We start from the raw sequence: 10,682 nt of genomic DNA, 5'->3' as shown, positions 1-10,682 counted from the left end.
CGGCAAGGTTTCCCAAGGTTCCCAGGGAGGGCGCGGGGATTTTCCCAAGCCCCCCCGAGGCTCCCGGAGGGGGGAGGTGGGGAGGGGAATTCGTTCGAAACCGGCGGGGGTTTTGGGAAGGAAAGACCCCTTGGGACCCCCCGATTCAACACTCAGACCTTTTTTTCCCAGGGAGTTCTTCCCCGACATCTGGTCCGGGACGTTCTTGCCCACTGGGAGCCACCCAAGTGCTCCGAAGCGGGCCCCCCCCCCCCTCCTGAATCCGGCTTGGCGGTCCTCCCAGCTTCGGGGTGTCCGAGGCAGGACCCAAGCAGGGCTCTCAGGCCCGCTGCCGCTGGACAGCGCCCAGCGGCCTCCTGGACCCGCGGACCCCGCGTTTGGATGGGGTTTCCTCTGAGCGTTGCCAAGCAATTACGCGGACACCCGCCTCTGGCTGGCTGAAGAGTTGACGATGAGAGTGTGTTTATGAGTGAGTGAGTGTACAGCGTGTGCGTGCATGTGTGTGTGTGTGTGTGTGTGTGCGCGCGTACAGTGTGTGTGAGTGTACAGTGTGTGTGTGGGGGGGGGCTGGGCTGGAGATTGAAGATGGGAGTGTATTAATGAGTGAGTGAGTGAGTATACAGTATGTCTGTGTGAGTGTGTGTGTCTGGCTGAGATGAAGAGTTGAAGATGGGAGTGTGTTTATGAGTGAGTGAGTGTACAGTGTGTGTGTGTGTGTGTGTGTGTGTGTGTGTGTGTGTGTCAGCCCTTACTGAAAAGGGCCTGCGGGCTGTAAGTGAATCATTAACTGTGGTTTGGGCAGCTGCTGGCCCCTGCCTGTCTCTTCATGTCCGTCATGTCCTCTGTGCCTCACTCTCCTAACCTGTAAGGTGGCAATAATGACTGCACCCACATGATAGCGTTTGTTCTGAGGATTACATGAGGCAGCACCTGAAATACATCCGGCACTGTGCTTAAGTACTCAGTTATTGCTGGCTCTTATTTACTATATGGAGTGGATGGTCTTTTAAAGCGTAAATCAGAGGTGTCTAGACTGGCCCGGTGACCATTTGGAGCTCCAAATAGCTTTCTGCACTGGAAGGGGAACCATGCTATTAATGTTACTGATGGCATCATTGAAGGGCAATGTATCCCTTGAGGGGACTCCATTGGAATGGTACGAGTTAAATGGAGTCCAACTAGTGTCTTAGAAAACCCTTGTAACACTTGAAAAAATTGGTATGAATGTTGTGTGAAGAGAATATCATGGTACTTTGTTGAATGCTTGTCTTTTATTAATGTGTGGCTGATTTTGGGGGAGAAATTTGAAGTTTCTTATACTTTGTCCTCCTCCCTTAAACAAACAAGGGGAGAGAGAGAGAGAGAGAGAGAGAGAGAGAGAGAGAGAGAGAAACAAAGCCTAACCACAAAACAAAACTCCAGCAGCTCCTGGAAGTCTAAATTGCAGTTGCCCCTTGAGGCGGTTTTCACATGTTTGACTGGGTGGTCTGGTTCAGTTCTTTGCCACTGTGTCACTTTCCTTTTCTTCTTTAATCTGAAGAGTCAGAGAAACATTTGACGCCATTCATTTTTCTTTTTAAAACCTGAAATATCAGGTTGTAACAAACCCTTTTGGAATTCTGAGCTCTCTGCTACTTACCTTCCTACCCTGTGACAAACCCAAAGGACCTTCCTTCACAAAGCTTCCTAGGGCCATGTACTAAGTGGGAATCTTCTTGTCTTGCCACACCACAGTACCCCCATAGCTTGAGACCTGGGAAAGGCACAAAATGCCCCAGTTCTCCTAGGGCCGTGGTCGGCAAACTGCGGCTCTCGAGCCACATGCGGCTCTTTGGCCCCTTGAGTGTGGCTCTTCCTAAGCCTTAGGAGTACCCTAATTAAGTTAATAACAATGTACCTACCTATATAGTTTAAGTTTAAAAAATTTGGCTCTCAAAAGGAATTTCAATCGTTGTACTGTTGATATTTGGCTCTGTTGAGTAATGAGTTTGCCGACCACTGTCCTAGGGTTTCCCGGGCCTTTCCCAGGAGCCTTAAGAATAACTGCATCTTCTTAGAGAAAGTGATTATCTTCTCAGGGGGTAGGAAGCCCACTTCCAGATGCAGATTTTGCAAGTGTCAAATGAATTCAACAGCTCTTTCAGTTGTTGTTAGGGACTAGACTTTTACTCTCTCTACTAGAGTGGGAGGATCTGAAAGCTTGCTACGGGAGGAGGGAGAGAGGGATGGGGGGCAGGGGAAGATTGCTCAGGTCAGAGCCAGAGCTCCACCTGGTGAGAGATCTGTCTCTATGGCTGCTGGCCGGGGGAAACCTGGGCAAGTTTGCTTTTCTGAGCCAAAGTCTCCCATTCTGTGAAATGAGGACTCAATTTCTTTTGCTTTTTCTTTCTCTCTCTCTCTCTCTCTCTCTCTCTCTCTCTCTCTCTTTCTTTCTTTCTTTCTTTCTCTTTCAAAAAGAGTTGTTTTAATGAATGGAAAGGCCCTAACATAGATCCAGGGACACAGTTACAGGTCTGTAGCATCCAGAGGAGGTCCTAAAGTTAGGAGTGATCTTTTGTACCCAGCGAATAAAAAGATATTTGAGGGGCTAAAACCTGAACTGAGTATAGAATGCTGAGCCAATCTCTTATGCAGGCAGGAGGGAGGTGGGATTGGAAAGAAGGGTAGAGCCAAGGAGTGAAGACATTCCAGACCAAGAGGATATAGGAGATCAAAAGTACTCTAATAATTTAGGCTGAATAGTGGCCCCCAAATCTCAGTGGCTTAAAACAGCCAAGGTTCATTTCTCACTTACACTGGATGTCCATTGTACATCAGTTGTGGTTCCGCTTCTGATCTGTCTTCATTCTGGACCCACTGAGGCTTAAAAAATAGCTTCTTTCTGGGACAATCTGGATTTCACTTACGGGAAAGGGAAGAAAGAAAACATGACCGAACACATAGGGCACTGTGAGTCTGTCCAGACCTCACTTTAGCTTTCAAGCTATTGGCCAAATAAGTCACATGGCAAGCCTATAGTCAGTGGCCTGGGACAGTATAATCCCCCTGCAGGCAGTGAGGTGTGGCCAAGGAGGAAGGGAAGTGCAGAAGGCAACATAGCCGGGGGAGTGGCCCAGAGGCAGATGACCAAAGGCCTGGGTCAGTGTCAGGGATTCGGACTGTATCCTATGGGCAGGGAGCAGCCACTGAGGATTTTAAGCCACTGAGGGCTTGACATCAGATTTTAAGGCCAAGTGTAAGCAGAAGATGCTGAGGGCCTGACCTAATACAGCAGCCTCAAATCTCACTCACGGTCTGGTCTGCCACATGACTTGACTTGACATTCCACTATTAGAAAGTGATTTGGTTGGCACTTGAGTGGTTTGTCTTGTTTACGAGTCCTCTCCTAAAATGCACACGTTCTCTCATCTTAGAGTCATCCTATATAATAGAAGCATAGTATGCAAATTGTCCCCTCCACCGGGAGTTGTCTGGGAGTTTGACCAGGGGGCCAGGCTGGCCAGGGGAAGGGAGGGAGTACCTGGCCAGCAGCTGGCAGCCACTAGGAACCTTACCAGTGCACGAATTTTGTGCACTGGGCCTCTAGTTATTTGATAAGATCATCTACAGCAGCAGTTCTCAAACTTCAGCATGCATCAGAATCACCTGGAGGGCTTGAGAAAATGCAGATGCCTGGGCCTCACCCCCAGAGTTCCAGAATCAGTAGGTCTGGAGAGGGGCCTGGGAGTGAGCATTTCTGGGCATGCTCAGGTGATGCTGATACTGCTGGTCCAAAGGCCACACTTTGAAGACCACAGAATAAAAGGGTAAATTGAGACATGGTGGAGGGAGAGACCTGAACAGAGGGCCTTGTGGAAGGGAAAAGTCTGGAAGGTCTCAGCAATCTCCACGGGCACATTTGCTAAAGGCTGACTCCGGCCAGAGCAGTGGGGTCTGTAAGAGTGACAGTCTCTAGGTGCACATTAAATTGCAAATGCAATTCTCAGCTCGAGGAGATGAAACAGCTCGATTTTATAGACTTTGAGTACAAGGCGAGTGCTGCTTTTATCCCCTCCCTTTGTCATTCTGCCCAACTCCCCATTCTGTCATAGGCACACACCCTCTCGCCTGGCTCTGACCTCTCACTCAAGCCTGTCAGTGTAGTCCAATCCTGACCCATCCCATTTCTTGTCGTCCCCGTATTAATTTCTGGAGCTGGGTTAGCCCACCACTGGGTGTATTATTTGGCTGCATTTTAAGAAAGTCAGACCAAGAAATTTCTCACTTTAGTTGAGGTCACCTTTGTAATGAAACCTGTGTATCATGTGATCATGCAAATTGTAACCAACCCCCCCCCCTCACTTCCCTCACTTCCCCCCTCTCTCCTCCCGCCCCTCCCCCCCATGAGAAACCAAAATCGGCCTTGGTTTGGCTTTCACCAGTGGGTGGAGCAAGTCGCAACAATTCTCTTAACTGTGACTCACCACTTCTGTAATGAGAGAGCATTCCAAGAGTGGACATTAAGGACAAAATATGTTGGTGTGTATAATATGACACAAGAAACAAAACATAGTGAGTGTTTGTTTTTTCCTTATTGTATGTTTCTCAATCCTGGATGTGGCCAAAGTTTGAACTCTACCAGGGTCCAGATAATTAGCGAAATGCCTGTCCAGCAGACAACGTATGAATGCATGAAATACTTTGAGGGTCAACATTATTTTGAGTGCTGGCTAGCAGGTTACAATGTTTGTTTCAAGGTGGGATGAGTGTAAATTGGTCCATTGGGGCATGGATAGGATACACTAGGAATTCTACACGTTAGATTTGCATAAAAATAAGACACATCTTGGTGGGCCCAAGCTATAAAATGAAATCAGTGAGATTTGAAAAGACCCTTTTCTTGATTGAGATTTGACAGGAAAATGACACTTTAAAGGTGTGCTCTTGGAGACAGGAAAATTCCCTAGGATTCTGTGTGCCACCGGAGTGGGGTGAGGAGGCTTGGAACCAACACCACCATCCTGGAGGCCTGAGGCCAAGGCCCTGGATCAGATCTGTCCGTTTTCCTCTGGGTAATTTTGCATGATTTTTCCTCTCCTGCAGGCTGGGCCTTAGTGGTATCTTCTCTTGGTCAATTCTGCAGTGAACTACCATGGTTCCCTCCATCTCAGATCTCCAGGAAACTTGGTCTGAAGTTTCAAAAGATATAGCAGATAAAACCCTAGACAGGAGTGAGAGCCCTTGAGGGAAAGGATTGACACTAGCCCGGAGGGATTTAAAATGCTGAACATATTTTTTTTTAAACTCATACAAAAATATTTATAGTAGCTTTCTTTTTTAAAAAAATATATTTTATTGATTTTTTACAGAGAGGAAGGGAGAGAGATAGAGAGCTAGAAACATCGATGAGAGAGAAACATCGATCAGCTGCCTCCTGCACATCTCCTACTGGGGATGTGCCCGCAACCCAGGTACAAGGCCTTGACCGGAATCGAACCTGGGACCTTTCAGTCCTCAGGCTGACGCTCTATCCACTGAGCCAAACCGGTTTCGGCAAAAATGCTGAACATATTCATTAGAAAGTGTTACAGCCTGGCTGGTGTGGCTCAGTGGTTGAATGTTAACCTAAGAACCAGGAGGTCACCGTTTGATTCCCGGTCAGGGTACATGCCTGGGTTGTGGGCTAGATACCTGGCAGGGGGCAGCCTATCAATGATTCTCTCTCATCATTGATGTTTCTATCTTTCTCTCCCTCTCCCTTCCTCTCTCTGAAATCATTAAAAAGTTGTTACAATTTCTGTTGGGTAGGATTTATCTGGCAATTTGACACGTAAGAAATATACATACCAAATCACCAGATAAATAGTATCCTCTCTATATGTTTACTAGAGGCCCGGTGCACGAATTCGTGCATGGGTGGGCTCCAGCTGACCCCACATTAACCTGGACTTGTGCTCCCAGGTGGCCTCACTAACAGGTGAGAGATGGTCATTGTCCTTTGTGATACATAGTCACAATGAGTGTGAAGCTACTTTGCAGATTGTTAATGGCCCAGGACAATCTTTGCAAGGTGGCTTCATGCAAAGGGTGTCGAGCATCTTCTGGGTGCAAGGCTCTGAGGACAAGGCTGTGAGGAATTCAGAGAAGTATAATGCTTAGTGTTCTGATACAGCCTCTAATCTGAGAGAAAAAGGTCATAATATTTATGCAAATAAGTAGCAGTTAAATAGCAATGTGGCCAACAGTAGGCAAATAATCAAAGGACACGCCACTTTGTTATGAATTCAGAAATGGGGACTCTTTCTTAGATTGTGCTGGGCTGGCAAGGTTCATGGAGGTGCAGTCACACTGGATTGGAGGGAAGAGTAAGATTTAGGTGGAACAAAGGGTTGTAGGGAATGGACCTAAATTTACTGTGGCTCTGATGGTCAGCACAGGCTTGTCCCAGGTCTGTGAGGAGACATCTGGAAGACAGGAGTCAAGGAGGAGAGAAGGGAAGTCTGAGCTCCCCCCACCAATTGTTGTTGTTTTTTATTAGAGAGAGATGAAGGGGAGAGAGAGAGAATAAGATAGAGAAAGAGATATGTGAGAGAGATACATCGATTGGTTGCCTCCCCCACGTGCCTTGACCGGGCATCAAACCTGAGACCCTTTGGTGCATAGGTTATGCTCTAACTACCAAGCACACCGGCCAGGGCATGTCTGAGCTTCTTAAAGTCTTTCTTTTGTGACTGCCATCTGACCATCTAATTGGCATATTCTGCCTGCTTGCCTCACCTCCTGACCAATGAAGCCACTGAGTGATTCATTAGCAGATGAGTAACCCTGGACTCTAATTCGACCTTCCCATGTTCCTTTTATTAATAGGAGTGCACTTTGGAACTAATGGTGTCAGACCTCTTTGTAAATAAAATCTAATCCCACCATAAACTTTGTCAGACTGGCAGGCAGTAGGTCTCTTTCCACTTGCAAAATGACCTGGGAAGGTCAAGCACCTGGTTTAAAGTCTTGCAGGAAGCCTCTGGCACTTCTGTATCCCACCTCTCCTGACATTTGGTGATGCCCAGCGTAAGTGGCTTTGCAGGTCTCCATGGGGAAGGTGGTGCTGAGAACTTGGAGCCCCTGGATTCTAGTTAGGATTTTCTCCCTTTACATTAGACCCCACGGAGGCCCTCCACTCTAAGTCCAGAAAGTCCTCATTACTTTTAATTTGCAGGGGATATAATTACACCTGTCCCTTCAGGCTAAACCCTGGCTCCCCTTGAAAGAAGGTATCATTTTAGTGCTGTGGGTCTGTGCAAGCACACCATCTGAATGAAATGGCATTGGCAGCCCTTTTATGCCAAATGTCAGTTAACATAGAAGGGCTATCAGTAGCTTTCAGTTGACCTGAACTTGGAAGTGAGACACTACACTCTACCAGCTTCATAGAATCACTCCATTGGTTGCCTTCCTTTTGAAGTTAGCTAATTACCTACAAAAAAAAAAAGTGAGATGAAAACATTTTATTTCACCCTGCCACCGTGGCTCAGTGGTTGAGCATGGACCTATGAACCAGGAGGTCACAGTTGGATCCTAGTCTGGGCACATGCCTGGGTTGAGGGCTCGATCCCCTGTGGGGGGCATGCAGGAGGCAGCCAGTCAATGATTTTCTCTCATCATTGATGTTTCTATCTCTCTCTCCCTCTCCCTTCTTCTCTGAAATTATATCTATATCTATATCTATCTATCTATATCTATCTATCTATATATATAAATCTATATATATAATTAGAGGCCCGGTGCATGAAATTCGTGGTGGGGGGGGGGGGGTCCGCTCAGCCCAGCCTGCATCCTTTCCAATCCAGGACCCCTTGGGGGATGTCTTAAACTGGCAGTCGGACATCCCTCTCACAATCCTGGACCGCTGGCTCCTAATCGCTCACCTGCCTGCCTGCCTGCCTGATCACCCCTAACTGCCTCCTGCTGCTGGCCAGGTTGCCCCCAAATGCCCCCCCTCACCAGCCTGCTCGCCCTGCACTGCCTTCCCTGCCAGCCCAATCGCCCCCAACTGCCCCCTCCCTGCTGACCTGGTTGCTCCAAATTGCGCCCCCTGCCGGCCTGATCGCCCCTCATGCCCCCCCCCCCCCGCCCGCCGGCCTGGTCACCCCACACAGCCTGCTGTTCAGTCGTTTGGTCATCCCTCACTAACCCCCTGCCGGCCTGGTTGCCCCATGCAGCCTGCTTGTTCAGTCGTTTGGTTGTCCCTTACTAATCCCCCTGCCAGCCTGGTCATAGGCAGCCATCTTGGGAGGGCATGAGGGTTAATTTGCATATTACCGCTTTATTATATAGGATATACATACTAGTATATCCTATATAATAAAAGCCTAATATGCTAAGTGTCAGGTCATTCGTTCGTCTGTTCAACCAATCAAAGCGTAATATGCTAATGATATGCTAAGGCCACTCAATTACTAGTAAGTAATGTGCACTGACCACCAGGGGGCAGATGCTCCGACGAGTAACTTAGCTTGCTGCTGGGGTCTGGCAGATTGATTGAGACTGAGTGAGATGGGCTGGACATGCCCTGGAGTCCTCCCATGGTCCCTCCCCAGCTGGCCAACTTCCTGCGTCCCTCCCCAGCCCCGATCGTGCACTGGTGGGGTTCCTCAGCCTGGCCTGTGCCCTCTCTCAATCTGGGTCACCTCGGGGATGTCGGAGAGCCGGTTTCAGCCTGATCCCACAGGCCAGACTGAAGGACCCCACCGATGCATGAATTTGTGCACTGGGCCTCTAGTATATATATATTTTAAAAAAGAAAACATTTAATTTCTCTGCTTTAGAAATGGATTGTATTTGTCTATCTTTCCTGAGTTGAGCTTTGAAAAGGGAAAAGTTATAATGTCATGGTTAAGCAGAAATGGTGAGCTTATTGAATTATACATTGTTTAAATGTTGTCCATTGTGTCAACCCATGGCCATCAACAATCCAGTTTTGCTTGTGTATTTTCCTGCTATTGTCAAACATAAAGTATTAATTTTTTCTACATCATTCTTTGTCCCCACATTTCCCTCAACTTTAAACACTGAGCAGTTGAGGGTGTGAACAATTTTATTATTGAAATCATCAGTCACTATGAACAGCGATCATTCATCCAGATTCACTATATTCCAGGTCCTCTATACTACATTATCTCACTTAATGTCCACCTCAACTCTGTAAGGTCAGGGACAATAGCATCTCACTTAACAGAGGAGACAGACAGAGGCTGGACTTACTAGTAAGTAATTTGTCAAAGTTTGTAGTAGACCTGGGCTTTGAAACTCTCGTCTAACCTCTTAGCCCTGTGTCCCTAGTCACTCCTGTACCTACTAACAGAAGGAAAGTGCTCTAAAGCATTCACAGGCTCTCTGTCCACTCGGGCCACACCCACAAGGTCTTGGTGGAGGGAAAACTGTCCTGTTTTGGCTGTCAGTTCACACCATCAGCAGGGCTGTTGGAGCACACTTCTTTCTCTTCCTTGCCCTATCTCTTCTGCCTTGACTTTTTTCTTTTTTAATAAAGTATCACCTAAAAAGGTGGCGAGTTGGGAAGTGGGAATCTGTTTGCATAAACCCCACATGTCTCAGTCACTCACCAGCAGCCTAATTGGCATGTGGGTCCATGCCCTCTGCAGCAGCCCATCCAGATGTGCCATCCAGCACACCCTGGGGCCCGGGCACTCAAGTGCTCTGCTGCTGGTTGGTGTTCAGTTCCCGATCCATAAGCAGGCTGTGGGGAGGCAGTTCCAGGGAATCAGAATTATTTACTGTCAATATTAGACTCGCTGGGAGGCTTGGCTAGTCCCAGCACAGTGCCCACGGGGCCAGGGGCTTTGATCACCTGTCATCTGGCTGCCCCTTTCCTGTGAAGAGGACAGAAAATGTCCATCTAGTCTTGGCCAGGCTCCTGGCAGGAGTGGGTCCTGGCCATAAGAAAGGAAGATCATATCTTAGGTTCATTTATTCACTTAAGGGGGAAGTATGTCTCATGGATGGAGCACGCAGAATGGTTAAGATCTTGACTCGGGAGCCAGACTGTCTGGGTTGGAATTGTGTGGTCTCGGGCATTACTTAACCTCCCTGTGCCTCAGTTTCTTTACCTAAATAAATGGATAATAATAGTACCTACTTCATAGGGATCTTTCGAGGATTACGTGAGGTATTTAATTAAATGGGTTTGAAAGCCCTACGAGACCAATGTCTGGGAGAGAATAAGTGTTACATCGTGTTTATCAAATAGTACATTAAAATAAAGTGGTAGGCGAACATTGCTTGTAGGTAGACAGTGTTATGACAGGTGAAGCTCACCTAGTTACTTCAGTAAACATTTTCGCGATGACTTCCATGCAAATGGAATCTTACTAACTCTACAATGGGAATTTGCCATTTTATTTACTAACTAGAGACCCGGGCCCCTCAGCCTGGCCTGCGCCCTCTCGCAATCCAGGACCCCTCGAGTAGGGTCCCTAGGCCTGGCTTTTCTTCCCCTGGCTGCCAGCAGCTGGCCTCGCCCCCGCTGCTGCTTGCCATCTGTGTGGCGCTGCCCCCCCCGCCCCCCCCCCCCCCCCCCCCAAAAATGTTGGTCTCCTCTTTGGGCACCGGGGGGGGAGGAGGCCCCCTGGCGGGGGATGGGCCTCCTGGGGGGAGGAAAGGAGGGAGGCCCCACAAACAGTAAGATT

General features: G+C 48.1%; 1 protein-coding gene across 2 annotated transcripts in view; it reads left to right on the top strand.

The window, feature by feature from the left end:
• The window catches only part of STON2 (stonin 2), a 127,804-nt gene that overhangs the window by 391 nt on the left and 116,731 nt on the right, over window positions 1–10,682 (top strand). The gene's annotated exons all lie outside the window — the stretch shown is intronic.

This window comes from Myotis lucifugus, unplaced genomic scaffold (assembly GCF_000147115.1).
Source record: "Myotis lucifugus unplaced genomic scaffold, Myoluc2.0 scaffold_34, whole genome shotgun sequence".
Lineage (NCBI taxonomy): Eukaryota > Metazoa > Chordata > Mammalia > Chiroptera > Vespertilionidae > Myotis > Myotis lucifugus.
Note: the sequence above shows the minus strand (reverse complement) of the source record. Positions and strands in the feature narration are given on the sequence as shown.